Source organism: Onychomys torridus, chromosome 5 (assembly GCF_903995425.1).
Source record: "Onychomys torridus chromosome 5, mOncTor1.1, whole genome shotgun sequence".
Taxonomy (NCBI): domain Eukaryota; kingdom Metazoa; phylum Chordata; class Mammalia; order Rodentia; family Cricetidae; genus Onychomys; species Onychomys torridus.
This window is the reverse complement of record NC_050447.1, coordinates 136,005,617-136,016,577: the sequence shown is the minus strand read 5'-3', so window position 1 is coordinate 136,016,577 and position 10,961 is coordinate 136,005,617. Positions and strand designations below refer to the sequence as shown.

At 45.0% G+C, this 10,961-nt stretch overlaps 1 protein-coding gene across 2 annotated transcripts in view; it reads right to left on the bottom strand.

Annotated features, from left to right (window-relative positions):
* Positions 1 to 3,175: 3,175 nt before the first annotated feature.
* Positions 3,176 to 10,961, bottom strand: part of Ercc6l2 (ERCC excision repair 6 like 2) — a 166,249-nt gene continuing 158,463 nt past the window's right edge. Inside the window, exons 20-21 of one of the 2 annotated variants that reach the window (XR_004945064.1) lie at positions 4,766 to 4,923; positions 3,176 to 3,260 (exon numbers count right to left, since the gene is read on the bottom strand). The gene's annotated coding sequence lies outside the window, so the exon portion shown is untranslated. The remainder of the gene's footprint in view (positions 3,261 to 4,765; positions 4,924 to 10,961) is intronic. The other variant, XR_004945065.1, reaches the window with a different exon arrangement.

The following is a 10,961-nucleotide window of genomic DNA, read 5'->3' as shown; positions in this document are numbered from 1 at the left end:
AGGCCTGCCAACTCCAAAGCCCCTGTAGGTTGTTGGAGCACTGCTAGAGAAAGGTGAGGGGCTGGTGTCACGTCACTCCCTTGAGGATCCCTGCTTTCTGCTTCTTGTTTGCTTCCTAGCCTGTTGTTTTTCTTGACTTAGCTCTACTGCCCTGAGCAGGGACAGACTGAATTAGAGTCACCATGGTGGTAAGGGATGAGAGGAGAACTGGACCCCTGCATGTGAAGCTAGAGAGACCTATGAGTGGAGCTGCTTGTGGTCAGGGTGACTGGCCAGGCCAGGCACTGTCTTGGACCCTTCCCCACCATCCTCAGACCCTCTCACAATTTATAAGCTCCCTATTTTATTTGAACTTTTAAGAGTCTTTATTCTCCCCCCCCACCCTTTTCATTTGTTTTATATAATGCACATTTATGTGATAATGGGGCTTGATTTTCTACAATAGGCCTTTTTGTATGCTTTTGAGTCAAATATATAAAAAAGCACTCCAGTGAAACAAATACCAGGGCATTACACTGAACAGTCAGCAAACCTCAGAACTCTTGGACTTGAGGCATTTTCTGAAGTGCCCCCTAAAATCTCCTTTGTCCAGAGACCCTTCCCAACCTCCTTTAAAAGTCCAGAAATCAATCCCTGGACCAGAGTCTGTATGGCCCTGTTCTGAGAAGAGTACATTTGCCATTGGAGTGCCAGGCTGTCTCACCCTGGGTCCTGGGGAGCCCACAGGCCCTGGGGTTCTGGTCTGGATATGCCACTGGTGGATTCTTCTCAGAGCACTTTGTGTGCTCTAGGCAAACTTCCCCACTCCGTTCTCTTCCCCTCAAATCTTGGGGGATGTCTGAGGACAGAGCCTGTCACAGAGCTTGCCTCATCAACCCTCAGTTTTCTTCCTGTAGTGGCTGCTTCTGCCCCTGACCACCATCACATATACAGTCCTATCATTTTAGTCCCTTCACCTTTTTCTTTTAAAGATTATACTACAGTTAGATCATTCATCCCCATCTTTCCCCCTCCAAACCCTCCCTTATACTTTCTCCCCTTGCTCTCTTTCAAATTTATAGTTTCTTTTTAAAAATTGTTGTTTTACACACACACACACACACACACACACACACAGACACACACACAGACACACACAGACACACACAGACACACACAGACACACACACACACACACACACCCTGCTCAGTGTGTACAATATTACTTATATGTATGTTTTCAGGGAAGACCATTTGGTACTGAATAAGCAATTGGTGTGCTCTTCCCTCACTCAGCTCATGTTTAGATAGCCATGTTATGGGTGTAGCTTCTGACATTTCTAGGAGACAATCTCATAGCAAACTCCCTGTTCCTCCGGCTCCTTCAATCTTTCCACCCCCTCTCCTGCAATTCCCTGTGAGTCTTAGGTGCAGGAGTTATACTGTAGATGTATCAGATCGGACTGTGCTTCATAACTCTACATTTTGATCAGTTGTGGATTTCTGTAATGGTCTCCATCTATTGCAAAGAGAACTTGCCTTGGTGAGGGGTAAGGAGTACACTATGAGTGGGTATAAGGACAGATATTTAGAATGTAGTTAGGGATTATGCTGGTTTAATGACATGGTGACTATAGGTTCTTCTCCAAGATTCATGACTTCACCAGCCCTGGGTATTTGGCTAGGTTCCCAGTACCAGACATGATTTCTTTCTTGTTGAGCATGTCTTAAGTCCAATTACAGAGTTATTGGTTGCCATCAAGGTATTCATGCCACTACTGTATTCTTAGGGTTATTTTGCCATGCTGGTTGTTTTTGTGGTTCATAGACCCCATAGTTAATTCACTTTTTTATGTACCTGTGAAACCCACCTGGCCTGCAAGGCTTCAGAGACTCATCTTCCACCATGGAGGCTACCTGGCTTCTGTTCTCAGAGAACCCCTTCCTTGAAGTTCTGTGAAGCTCTGTCGGTTTGAGTGAGCCTCTAGGAATTTTCTACACATGCCTGGTGTTGCTGGATAACTTCTAATGAGCATGATTATTCCACCTTCCCAGGGTTTACCAGCCAGACAAATTGTAGATTCCTGGAAAGTGGGGTCTGTTGATGCATGTGGCATCAAGAGGAATAAGGTAGTTCTGGAGCCCAATATGAGTGACTGTAGCCTAGGAGCATAGATTCAGATTTCCCCAAATACCATGATTCACCCTAGACATGATTATATGAGATTTTATTAGTTACAGAATACAGAAAGTCAGAAACCAAACTGTTTGCCAACTACACTGTGGGCTGGGTGGGGAGCACAGGTAGACAGGTCACAGAAAAGTGGGAAGAACTTAACCACAGGTTTCAGATGCTGTCCAACTGCTTTTGGATGGATGATAGCTATAGGCCTGCTAAGAATACATCATAAGTTACAGAGACATTAGGTCAGACACAGAGGTAGGTGGTGGATGGCTTCTGAAGGGATGAAAACTAACCCAAAGTAATCTGGCTTGTGTCTGCAACACTTTCACTCCCCACAACCCTAAACTCAAAGTCCAGTCATTTTAGAATCTTCAGCACAAGTCCTTCCTTCCTTCCTTCCTTCCTTCCTTCCTTCCTCCCTCCCTCCCTCCCTCCCTCCCTCCCTCCCTCCCTCCCTTCCTTCCTTCCTTCCTTCCTCCCTCCCACCCTCCCTCCCTCCCTCCCTTCTTTCTTTCTTCCCTTTCTTTTCCTTTCTTGAGCCTATAGGAAACAATGACAGTATACACTAGAGTTTTATGTGGCCCTGGTGGAGAGGGTAGTTAGGGCTGAGTAGCTCCTGGTTTAGGAGAACAGACTTGCAGAACTTCAGTAAGAAAGGCTGCATGTGGCCCTCTCACCAGAAACAGATGACTACCATGGAACCTGGCTCAGGCCTTCCCGGAGAACCTCTATTTGTGTTGTCACTGTTAGGGATGTAGGGTCTTCCAGCATCTTTAGTTAAACTATCAGATAACATTTTTTGAGTGAGTTTGTATATGCATGTTTGGGAGTGTCATATCTGGGTGTGGTGTATGCATATTTGTGCATTCACAGAGGTGAGAGGAAGATGTCAGGTGTTCAGCTCATTCCCTTGAGTCAGGTTCCTTCACTGACTCAAGGTTGGTAGCCTGCAAGCCCTAGTGATCTGCCTGCCCCCATCCTCTAGCGCTGGGGTTACAGGTGCATACCTGTAATCCAGCTTCTTATGTGGGATCCAAGCTCAGGTCCTTATGCTTATGTGACAAGTGCTCTCATTCACAGAGTCATCTCTTCAGCCCTAGAAAACAACATTTAAATGATCATTGATGTAATTCAAGCCCAACTTTCTTCAACAGATATAACAGCCAAGAGGGCTTCTTGAGAGGACCCAAGGCTCTAATACCATTCATAGTGTTGTTGATATGGAAAAATGCATTCTGAATTCTAGGATGCTAGATACAAATCAAATCCTTGAAATAGTTCACATAAGGTAGGAGTTGGGGATGATCCAAGAGACCCAACTAGGTCAAATGGCCCAACAGAGGCAGCCTTAGAATGCTTAGCTTCTGATTTTTCAACTTTATAATTACACAAACGCAATACAAAGTCAATAGAAATATACTTTGTGCATTGAAGTTTAATTCTTTTCCAGGAAAGCAATATGAGATGTGATATTCTTGTGATGCCCAGCTGCAGGCCCAAATGAATGCATATTTGAGGTAGCTAAGCTATATCATTGGAGGACTGTTAAACACATCTGGGGGTGGGGCAGGACTTACCACATGGTCATGATATGCAGCCCCAATTGACCTGGAACTCACTATGTGGATTAGGCTGGTCTCAAACTTGTCCTGATCCTCCTGCCTCAGAAGTATTGAGGGGCATGTGTCATATACCAGGCTTGAGATGCACTGTGAACTTATGTTCTCATTTTATAACCAATTTATCAGCACCATCTTACATTAAGGGGCATTGACATTGCAGGGCTGGGGGTGGCTGACTTTACTTCTCAGCGAGAGAAGTAGTAAAGGATTGTACAGCCATCTTCAACTCACAACACACACAGAGCAATCTGCCTGTTGTAAGAAAACCAGCAGAATAAGCACAATGACAGGGAGCAAATGACATTCAGCCTTCATTCCAGGGAGCCAGAATAAGTGAGGACCAGGCATCCAGGGGTGGCCATGTCTAGCTAGACCAGTGGTTCTCAACCTTCCTAATGCTATAGCATTAATACACTTAATACCCCTTAATACAGTTCTTGGTATTGTGCTGACCCCCAACCATAAAATTATTTCCATTGCTACCTCATAGCTATAATTTTGCTACTGTTATGAACCATAACGTAAATATCTGTGTTTTCCAATGGTCTTAGGCGACCCTGCGAAAAGGTTGTTCCACAGGTCAAGAACCAATGATTTAAACAGTTATTGCCAGGCATACTACAAACACACCACTTCCAGATAACCTTCTATCAGGATGCCAAGATAAAAATTTCCATGTGAAACATCTGGGCTTTTTTTCAATGTGTGTTCAACCTTTAAAGTCATTTTGCAGGGAGTAAATTGACCCATTAGTTCCCAGTTTTCAACATCTGCCTTCCAGTTTCCATGGGACAGCTCATCTTTTATGCAAAAATACCTGTCAGCAAGGTAGTCATGGGCAACTCATCTATCAGAGAATGTCGTTACTTTGTGGTTGGTATTACAGAAGTAAAAAAAGAACAAGTTAATTATTGAAAGGCTAGGTAGTGACTGGGGGAGGAAGAGCACTTCTGTCATTTATTTACTGGTATTTACTTACAGGATGATAAATTGAACTTGGGGCTGGCCAGGAGCAGAGCCATCTGCCAACAGCTGTGTCAAGCATATGCTCTTCTGTGTGAACAGCACCTGGGTAGGGCTGCTTGCCCGTGGGTTCCCTTATCTGGTTCCAAGATTCCAAGAAAACATGAGAAGGGACTAGAAGGGAGAAAGAAGAAAGTGGTGTGTGCCCTTGGCGACAGGCCCTGATGTCTGTCTGGACCAGAAGGGAAGGAAGCTGAGAGGGTGTGGGAAACCCAGCTGGAGAAGCCCCAGAGTCACACCAGCCAGAGGTTGTCTTGCCCTTGCTCAGCTCAACACAAAACCAGAGACTTTTTCTCACCATAGGAAAGAATCAATATTCAGTTCAGCAATGGAATAAACAAAAACCAAAACTGTTATAGTGTACTCTTACTGGAGAGGAATCTGTTTCAAGATCCTCAGCAGATGCCTGAGACACCAAACCCTGCAGATACTATATTTTTTCTTATATACCCACACCTATGATAACATTTAATTTACAGTATGAATGTAACAACATTATTAAAATAGATAATTATAACAACATACTGTGGCACTGGAATGTAGCTCAGTTGGATCCTAGAAAGCCTGCCTAGCATGCACAAAACCCTGGGTTCCATCCCTAGCACCACATAAACAGGTGTGCTGTTACAAGCCTGTAACCCCAGCGCTTGAGAGGCAGAGGCAGGAGGATCAGAGTTCAAAGACATCCTTGGCTGTTTTGTGAGTTGGAGGGCAACCTGGGTTGTAAAAGACCTTGTCTCAAAATGAAGATGGAGGAAGAGGAAGAAGAGGAGGAGGAGGAGGACAACATACTTCAACCAAGTTGCCAGCATTACCATTATTAAGTGAAAAAGAGTTCCTTGAGTACATAAACTATGATCTGATAATTCATCTATTAATTGCCATGATTACTAAGTAACCAATGTGCAGGTAACATACACAGCGTGGATATGCTATATAAATGGATGATTCACATGCCAGGTAGGGTGAAATGCGACAGATTTAGTTTTCATCTTATTACAGAGATTTAATATTTTCAGATGACAATTGACCAAAGGCAACTGAAGCCAAAGAGAGTGAAGCTGAGGCCAATGTAAACTATGTGTAATGAAAAGACATTCATATTGAGAGCTCAGAAACAGACATTGCCTGGGGTGTGCGATAGAGTATTTTAAAATGTGGCTGGGCACATCTGTTCAAGACAAAACAATCTCTATTGTTTGAGGCCACAAATGCCTGCTATTTCCTCACCGGCCCATCAGGAGGCAAGAGCTGCAGTAGGACATTGGTTATGAGAATCTGTCCTATCTACTCCTGGGGCTGGATCTGTGCCAACCCACTATGCTAAGTTCCTTCCACACACATCTTGTGGATGTGTTATGGGCAGGTGTTGCATTTCTTTATTCATCCAACCAGCCATTGTCTTTCCAAGCTGCCACAGTACTCACCCTAGAACTGTGCAGGGGGTGCTTCAGCACAGAGGCTTAGAGATGGGGACACACAGCTCCTTCTCTGATGGGTAGGGAAGGCAACAACTCCTATCTCCAGGCTTCAGACAAATTAAAAAATCTTGTACTTTTTTTTTTTCAGCTCCAACTTCAAATAGAAGAAATAGTTTGGAAGATACTGTTTGAAAAGAGGAAATGTATTGCTTCCTAAATATTTTGATGGGTCATGGGGAATTGTGGTCAGGATATCTAAAATTGGGAGTACATTCATTCCTATATGAGGTAAAACACCATGGGCAAAGAGTCTTAGAAACCCAGAAGTAAAGGGGAATGCTAGTTTTAATTTTGAGTTGGGCTTGGTAGCAAAGGCCTGTAATCTCCAGCTATTCAGATGACTGAAGCAGGAGGACCGTGAGGCCAGTCTGAATAACTTAGAGTCTGTCTCAAAATACAAAGATAAAAAGGACAGAGGTTGTAACTAAGTGGGAGAGTACTTAAGTGCTAGGCCCTGGGTTCAGTCTCTAGCACCCAAAAAACCCCCAAGCAACTGCAAAAATGAACTACTTCTGCGGCAGGGAAGGTGTGTACACTTATAGCAGCAAAGCCAGAACTGTGTTCTTATGAGGTTTTGGCAAGTGAGAAAGCAACTGGAAGCAGATTAGTGGAGAATGCCCAAGCTAATCTGCAAGACAGGTTAATATTAGTGGATGAGCACACAAGGTTTGGAAGCTACCAGAAAGGGCAAAGATGAATCCGGAAAGGCTGGGGAGGTGGCTTGCTTGGCAACATGAGAGCCTGAGATGTAGCACCCACATAGAAGCTAACTGTGGTAAAGAACCTCTGCGATCCCAGTGTTGGAAAGGGACGTAGGTGAATCTCTGGAGCTCACTGCCAGGTAGCCTAACTCAGTAGATGAGCTGTAGGTTCAGTGAGAGATTCTGTCTCAGAAAACAAGGTGGGGGGGGGGAGAGATTGAGAGAAGAAACCAGATCAGAGGCGTACTCATGCATGCCCCCCACCCCCACATACCCCACACACTGTGTACTGTGAATCTTTGATAACATGTCTATTGGTGATTGAGATTAGTCAATTCCAGTCCGAGTTTACCATTTCCTTTCTGTCACACTACCTTTCAAAGAAGAAAAGAAGTTTTGTTTTTGACAAATGCACAACGAATTTATGTTGGGTTGACCTCTGGGCATGTCTGGGTAATTGTTGTAATTAAGTTCATTGATGTGGGAAGACCCAGTTCACTATGGGCAGCACCATTCCTTAGGCAGAGGTCTTGAACTGTATGAGTGGAGAAGTCAGCGGAGCATAAGTAGAGAAACAAGCAAGCATGTACACATTTCTATCTGCTCTGCTCTTGACTGTGGATGTGATATGATCAGCTGTTTGAAGTTCCTTCCCCACAATGATGGAGTGTCACCTAGAACTGAAAGCTGAAATGGACCCCTTTTCCTTTAAGTTGCTTTTTTTTTCTTTAGAGTGTTTTATCACAGCAGCAGAAATGAAACTAGGGCATTATATATGAAGAGCCAACTTGCTATTTTTTTTTGAGATGACCTAGCTATGCAGCCCCAGCTGGCCTTGAACCTGCAATCCCGTGCTTCCACTTCCCAAGTCTGTAGTGTGTGCCATCACATCTAGGGTAAAGATAACAATGTATAGAAGGCATTTTCTTAGGTACATAGTGAGCCGTCTCTTAGCAATACTGTTATTGGGAGTGAATAGTGCTAGTTCTGAGAACCCCAGGGTCCCATGGATACAGCTAGTATCTATGGCACAGTACAGCCATTTTCCTAAGTCCTCATTAGTTCATGTAATTGGCCAATACCATTTAGCACAATGACAGCCTGAGGCCTTAATGGCCTGGCAACTGAGAGTTGTGGTTGAATGTTTCCTCTGGGGAAAAGGACAGAGATAAAGCTTTTGGTTCATCATGGAGAGCCCTCCAGCCTGCAGGCTCACTCTGCCTCTGTGTTTATAGCCATGACCATGCCGTCTGGCTTCTCTACAAAGCCACCACTTTAGAGCCACAGAAGCATTCAAAAGTGTCACTTTTATTCCTAATGAGTGACTTGTCATCATCTGCTGCAGTTGACCTCCGTTGGTGATCAGTTACTCTGAGGTAAATCGAGGCTTCAAAGTTGCCAAGTATCTTTCACACCTCTTGTCCTATCATTTATACACACTGTGGAAGAGAGAGAGATGGGGGGGGGGAATGCAGCAGTAACTTTTATTGGCTGCTGAAATGCATTAGGATGCATAGACTTTGAACTGTGTGGGGGAGATAGCTGGACCTGTAACCAGAATAGCTCGCATCAGTCCCCATCTCAGCTCCCTTAATAAACCTCCGCATTGTTTGATGCCCAGGATTATTGATGACCTGCAGTGGCCCTCTCCCAGGCCTGGCCTGCTGGGGTGTTTGTGAGGAAAGGGCAATGAACAAGGCCCACTCTCTGACCCAAGCTGCCCCATAAATCAGGCCCTGCCTTGGGCTGTTATGGGGAGCCAGATGGTAGCTGTTATTGCAGGAGCTGACAGGAATCAAGGCCTGTGATCTTCCCTGTTGCTAACAGACCTGATTTTTTATGGCTGTCAGCGTCCTTGCAATGGCTGAGGGAGGCATGCAGGGAGGAAGGGAGGGCAGGGCCTCATCCCTCTAGAGCTGGGCTTTTTGCTCCCAAGAGGACCAGCTGCACAGGCCTTTCCCTCTTCCTTGCTGATTGGGGGTCTTGGCCTCAGACTATGTTTCTGAAGAGGTTTGTTAGGGTGTTCAAGTGGCAAAGCTATACATAAACAAACACCTTCTAGAAAGGAAAATGTGGCATGCTTCCTTTGCTGATGGCCTGTAGACCTTTAACATCATGACCCTACCTGAGAGAGGACAGCTGAAACTCGGGGGTGGGAGCTGTTGCTTAGAATGCAGTCTTGCCCCAAACACTATGGATGCTGAAATAAAAGCAATTACTAAAAACTATTTGGATTATTTTTCCCCCAGAATGGATATATGGAAAGTTCAGGAAGGACCAAGAGGGAGAATGTAAGGTGACAGGATTAAAAGCCGGGCTTGTCAGACCTAGAGAGAAACTCCTGCCTGCTCAGAGGTATCTGATTAGGGGTATTAGCTGCCGAGATCCGGTCATTAAGGTGGGATAGACCACAGTGGGTGTAGTAGCCTAGACACTAGCATGGAGAAAAACAGTTTATTATCAGTCCTTGTGTGGTCCAGTGGCCTGCTTCCAACAGGCACAACCTCCCAGCAAGAACAGAGCTGGCCCAGGGCAGCTCTGTGTGGTCAACACCAAGCAGAGCCTACCAACACCCAGAGCAGATAGCAACAGACTCCCAGACATAGCCAGCCAAATGGTTCACAGGGTAGGAGAGCATAGCTATTTATTTATCTATGCAGGGCTTGAAGCTAGCCTTGGATCATAGGGAGGCTAAGCTTAAAGATGAAGTGGACATTCCCAGGAAATCACATCTAGAAAGTTCTAGGAGGCATCTAAGTTCTTAGAAATATTTCAGGCACACTTACACCCCACCCCCACTGTAATTATGTGCTGCAGGCAGAGTGAACCTGCTGCACATATCCAGTTTCAACATTCTGAGCTAGGTGACAGACGGTAAATGTGTCACAGTTCCATCCCTAGTACCTTGAGAGCCACACTTCTCACTGTTTCTAGAGGTTTTGTTCATTTGAAAAAGAAAATGACCAAAGTAGGTTAAGAACAATCTGCCAGACATAAGGGCCCCCAGTTCACAGAGACAGAAGTGTGTGACAGAAACTGTTCACAAGTGTGTGCCAGGCAACCGAGAACTCAAGCCAGGATATAATCTCCAGAGGCCCACCCCTGCTGACTACCAACCCCAGCCTGGTGCTATAGCCTTCAAAACAGCATCAGAAGCCAGGGACCAAGTGTTTAAATATAATGAGTCTGTAGGATGCACGCCAGATTCAAGCCATAGCCTAGGTCATGTGTGGGGAGCATTCCTGACATTCAGAGTTTACAGTGTAAAGATCTGGATGAATCCCTGGACAGAGAAATTGGAGTCTGAAGGTAGTTTCTGCTTCTATTTACATTTTCTGATGTTGAGATGAGTCCAGCAGCAAGGATGGGTGAGGCAGGGTCTAAGAACTATGGTAACAATATGAGTCAATAGCTAATCTGAAAAGTGTAGGTCTTTGACAGCCCCAATGCCTCTTTCTAAGGGGACTCAGAATACAGCATACCTGCTTGCCGGCCTGCCTTGTTAGCCAGGAAGCTTGCTTGTAGCTTGACCCTGTTGACACACAAAAAGACCTGGACACGGTAGGAAAGAATGAAACTTTCTGGGACAATGAGCTGCATAAATCTACCTTTGTTAAGTTCTGTTAAGTTTTTCACTATGACACAAAAGAAATGTGACCACATGCTTATGAGGGAGATATGAATTCTGCTGGCTTCTTCCCACTGTGCCCAGAACTGTAAGAAAATAAATGCCTTGTTTTAAGCCCTTAAGGAAACCAGTGCACCACACCCATCCTTGGGAAATGGTTTCTCTCTCTGTTAATCTCACTTCAGTAAAAGTGTTGTTGGGGCTAAGGAGATGGGTCAGTGGGTAAGACAGCTGGCTCTGCAAGGGTGAAGATCTGGGTGCGAATCTGCAGCACCCGGGTAAAAGATCAAGCACTGCTGTGTACCTGTAACCTGCACTGAAGATGGATCTGAGAGCCCTCTG